Below are 5224 nucleotides of genomic sequence, written 5' to 3'. Positions count from 1 at the left end.
CCTTGCTACTTGCAGTTCCTCCAGGCCAAGTGTTTCTCTTCTGTCTTCCTTCTACCTCCTTCTCTGCCTTCCTCCACCTTCTCCTCTTGTCCACCTCCTTCTTCTCTCTCCTCTCTAAAACTTTCAGCCTTCCACTCTCTAAACCTTTCCCTTCCACTGACCGATCACAGGCTCCAACCTGTGTTTGATCACTTAAAATGGGGAGAAGATGTAGTTGAAATCACCTGAATTCATGATACACTCCTCTCTTCATTGGGGCAGACCTTCTTGAGGAAGTAGAATTAGCCTAAAACTACAAACAGCACTAGGGAAATGCACAGAAACATTCTGCTTCTTCTAGTTTGCTTGACTGGTCTGAGAGTTCACTAGGTAACTCTACTTGTCCAAGACTATGTCTAATTAATTCTTATTGCTTATATAAGCTTCAGGAGGGCAGAGTCTCGTGAATATAGTCAGTCCCGGGAACTTTTTGAAGCTATTTTGAGCTCTTTACTTCCTGAGCTTATAGACTTCCCTCCAGGATTCAATGTTGTATCTTTCCACAAAACATTAAGCTGTTTCTCTTCCTTCTAACAGCCTGTGTCTTAACAAGTTTAGAAGGTTTCAATCTTGAAAGAAACTGTGACACAACAAGTGGATAGTATAAAATTGGGCGCTAAGGAAAGATGAACAGTAAGGCCTTGAGTGAATTTCCTAATACTCTCTGCATATTGTCATACATCATGACAAGGAGAAATTATTACCATTTATGACTCCATAAGAAAAGAAAGTCCCGACCTGTGAGTGACCTGCTGGGGCAGGGCATGGTCAGGCCAGTGGCACTGTAAGAACTGAGAAGCGCCAACATGGGCTCCAGCATCTCAAAAGCTCGGGGCTTGTGTCCCTTTGTGTCCACTACAGGGGTCGGCAGCCCAGTGGCTGAAGTGGCCAAGCAATCTTTGGTGCGGTCTCGAGCCCGAGCAGTGCCTCCCTTCGTATTCACCCGCCGCGGCTCCATGTTCTATGATGAAGATGGGGATCTGGCTCACGAATTCTATGAGGAGACAATCATCACCAAGAATGGGCAGAAGCGATCCAACCTGAGGCGAGTACGTAATAATCTGATTCCTCAGGGCATCGTGAAGCTGGAACGCCCACAAATCCACGTGGATTTCCCTCTGATCCTCTGTGAAGTATGAGCCTGTGGCACGGCAGACACAAGCACCCCACTGCCCCAGCAAGAAACTCGCAGGATCAAGGTGTAGCTTCCATTCAGGAGTCCAGGCTTGTGCCACAACCCTCAATAAACTGAACTCCGTTGGCCCAGAACCTTCAGTTGTAAGAGGGCAGTTCCTCAGTGTTAACTGGTATTGATTTATGTCTGGGGGTTAATGACAGAATTGCCATCCTATTTCCTCCAGTCACTTCTATAAGAAGCATGACAGGAAAGATGCAGGTCAGGAATGCCTGCCTTTTAGTTATTTGTCTGACCTGCTTTCTTACAAGCTTGCCTAGGGCCAGGCCTTCCTAGAAGCTACATCATTACAAGCAGAGTCTGCCTTCTTTGGGCCCCTAGTCTGTAGGCGCTCTACCCAAGTGGGAACTTCCTTTTCCTTACACCCCTTAGTCAGCCTTTGCTACTTTGATTCCTCCGGTATCAGACAGTCTGGAGACATGTACTACCTCCTTCTTCCTGCCTACCTGCCACGTGCTCCCACTCTAAGATGGGCACTTTGCTGACTGTTAAATAAGAATGAGGACCTGTGTGGGAGGCTTCTCCTTTTACCCAGGGCTGGACTGATCTCTCTTGATTTCGACCAGTTGCCCTCAAGTTGAGAGGGTACAGGCTGGGGTCAGGACAGGCTACAGATGCCTGTACCTGTGGGGATTTGCCCCAAACCACATATTCTGTTGTCTCCCTTGCCTTTGCACCAGTCCCACAAATCCCCAGTTGTGGGGGAGAGGCAGTCTACCACCCAGTGGTAAGAAACAACTGTGGCTGGTGCCAGAGCTATGAGGAGCCTATACTCTTTTCCTACAGTATCTTTACACCTCTAGGGTCTGTTAAGGTAAAGAACTGGAGCTCCTTGGTAAGTATAGAAAGGGGGAGAAAACACAGAAAAGGTGTAATTAGAATTTGAAGGTTTGTAAATAGTCTAGACTATGATAATGCTGGTGCAGAGATGGCTTTAGAAATACTGATTATGGAAGTTTTGTGCTTTTAGAGTGTGGGAAATGGCTTGAGGAGAGTGATTCCCAGCAGAGCAAGACTATTGTGTTATTTGTTCAATTTAGGCAATTTTGGCTCATATTATTTATCTAAAACAAGAATAATACATAGCCTTGTTGAGGCACCAGTGGAAGGGGAAGCCCTTGGTCCTGCCAAGGCTGAACCCCCAATGTAGGGGATTGTTGTGGAGGAATAATGGAGGGAAGATGGGGAGGGGGACACCCATACAGAAGGGGAGGGGTTAGGAGACTGATGGACAGGAAACCGGGAAAGGGAATAACGACTGAAATGTAAATAAGATACACAATTTAATAAAAATGGAGAGAAAAAAAAGAATAATGATAATGGTAACTTCTTTGAACAGAGATTCTAATTGAGTTTTATGAGCAATTTACATTTGTTATTCACTCCTATGATGCTATGAATTAAAGGCAGTATCATAGAATGGTATATCCACTCTCAGTTAACACTTAGATAACTCATTGTAGGTTGTACCCAGGACTTTACATTCCAGATCTCCATAAGACCTTTCCAGTGAACTCACAGCATTGGGAAAAAAAGCACAGAAAATTCTTCTTGTTGAGAATCAAATATTTCATTCCTATCACTCCTCTGACAATATTAGGATTTAATTGGGCAATTTAAACATTAAACAATCAAATCATGATATCAATTAAATTAGCATATACCTCTCATTGTTTCTAAGTAATCAGTTTAATTAACTCTTTGAAAATGGAAAAATCATTAATGCTAAGCAACACAAAGATGTACAGTGAAATAAAGTATAATCATTTTAAATATTGAAGAATTCTAATACTTCAGAATATGTTGATAATACAAGTTAGCTTTATACTAGTCTTACTTTAATCGAGATTTAGGTGTATGTTTGTAAAAAGTCTGGTAATGTAGTAGCATGCACCATAGATTTGAGCCATCATTTCAGCACTTTAAGTCATCGCTTTCTGTGGTATCATCTCATCCTATTTAGCCCACTCCCAAAATAGCAAATAGTAGCAATAATATCTTCACTCACCTTAATGGCAGAATTGCCTGTTTATCACTATTGACTATAAGGAGTCTGTCTAGAAAAGAAGAAAAATGGTGAGAGCCTCCAACAAAGCAAGTGACTGTGTCATACATAGGATATTCTCCAAAATACTCAGTTTTATTTGTTCCACTGATTACGTTTCCTATAGATAGCATGTTGAAGACAAAATAAGGAAGGGATCCCAGAGAACTATGGGTTTGACATTAATGTTGCTGTATTGTCTGTATTGTTATTTCACTTTCTTTTCTCCTGTGGTTATGGAGACACAGATTACACAAAATAAATAACTGGGTAAATTAAAGAAATCCTGCCAGTGAGAAATTCAATAGCTTCATATGTTTATAAAAAATATTTGACAAATAAGTGACAGGTTTGTTTGAAAAATAAGATAGAAAGTTTAGCCTTCAGTTAAGATTATGAAAATATGATTTTTATTCTTTAAATGGGCTTCACGGTTTTTGTCATTCCCTTTCCCTGAGTCACAAAGATTAAAAGTATAGGCACACAGCTAAACAATATCTCTTTCTCCGCTTTCACCAATATCTTACTTTTTTTTTCTTGACAGTCACCATTTAGGATGACTGAATGTCATTTCTTTAATAAAAATGCATTCACCTGTTTTTGACAGGTGCCAACTTCTTATACTCTAATGATTTTAACTAAACTTTTAAACAACATTTTTACTTATTCAGATTTGACTATAATATTAATCCAAGTTAGCTGTGAGCTTTAATATTGAGTGTTATATATTTAGAGACACTAATGGTTTGAACAAAAAATTTATCTGTTAACATGAAATAACTGTGACATTAATATTGAACTGTCAAACTGAACTCCATTTTAACTTCTTTTCTTTTGTTCCCTGAGTTTAAATTATTTTCCCCCCAGAGGAATTTTCATGTGATTGAATCATAAAGTTTGTATTTCAAGTCGGAAATAGATTGAAACACAACACTGGCTGGTGAATTTCAGCATAAGTATATAGTGTCATGTAATACTTTCCTTTTAAAACATTTATACAATCTTTTTCCCAGAAGGGAAATAATTATTAATGTTTGAGAAATTATAATAACATACCTAATTGGGCATAGTGAAGATATTGAACAAAGAAACTGGACTTGAAAAATATTTTAGAAATAGCCATCTGTGTGCCATAAGTACAATGATTTGTTGCAATGGCTAATCATTCCAGTGATAGTGACTAACATCTTTTCTATCGTTATCATGACCCCTTATTACAAACTTAATTATAAAACATTCATCCATTTTCTCACCTCTTTAGATCACACCTCTGACAAAGATATAACATGCTAAAATAAAGTGACAGCAAGGTAGCTACCTTTATTGAAGGCTTTGGGAAAGAGTTTCTTTGAATTATACAAGTTTTTGTTAGAAACTCATTTCATGCAGTTTTACAATGAGATTTTCATTTCCTTATTGGGTATCATCACTTCTCTAGGCTAGTCTCAGCTTCTGCTAGCCTACACACTCCTAAATTTATTATTTATTTCTTTTATCAAAGTCAGCCTGGAACTTCCAATTTCTCCTGCCATTTCTTTTTATTATTATTATTATTATTATTATTATTATTATTATTATTATTAACTTGAGTATTTCTTATATACATTTCTAGTGTTATTCCCTTTCCCGGTTTCCGGGCAAACATCCCCCTCCCCCCTCCCCTTCCTTATGGGTGTTCCCCTCCCAACCCTTCCCCCATTGCCGCCCTCCCCCCATAGTCTAGTTCACTGGGGGTTCAGTCTTAGCAGGACCCAGGGCTTCCCCTTCCACTGGTGCTCTTACTAGGATATTCATTGCTACCTATGAGGTCAGAGTCCAGGGTCAGTCCATGTATAGTCTTTAGGTAGTGGCTTAGTCCCTGGAAGCTCTGGTTGCTTGGCATTGTTGTACATATGGGGTCTCGAGCGCCTTCAAGCTCTTCCAGTTCTTTCTCTGATTCCTTCAAC

At 39.8% G+C, this 5224-nt stretch overlaps 1 pseudogene across 1 annotated transcript; it reads left to right on the top strand.

The window, feature by feature from the left end:
* The first annotated feature begins 815 nt into the window (after nt 1–815).
* On the top strand, nt 816–1304 carry Tusc2l1 (tumor suppressor 2, mitochondrial calcium regulator like 1; annotated as a pseudogene). The gene has a single exon (XR_015647087.1). The product of XR_015647087.1 is annotated as a tumor suppressor 2, mitochondrial calcium regulator like 1 (transcript).
* The last annotated feature ends 3920 nt before the right edge of the window (nt 1305–5224 follow it).

This window comes from Rattus norvegicus, chromosome X (assembly GCF_021556685.1).
Source record: "Rattus norvegicus strain SHRSP/BbbUtx chromosome X, alternate assembly SHRSP_T2T, whole genome shotgun sequence".
NCBI lineage: Eukaryota > Metazoa > Chordata > Mammalia > Rodentia > Muridae > Rattus > Rattus norvegicus.
This window is presented reverse-complemented; position numbering and strand designations above follow the sequence as displayed.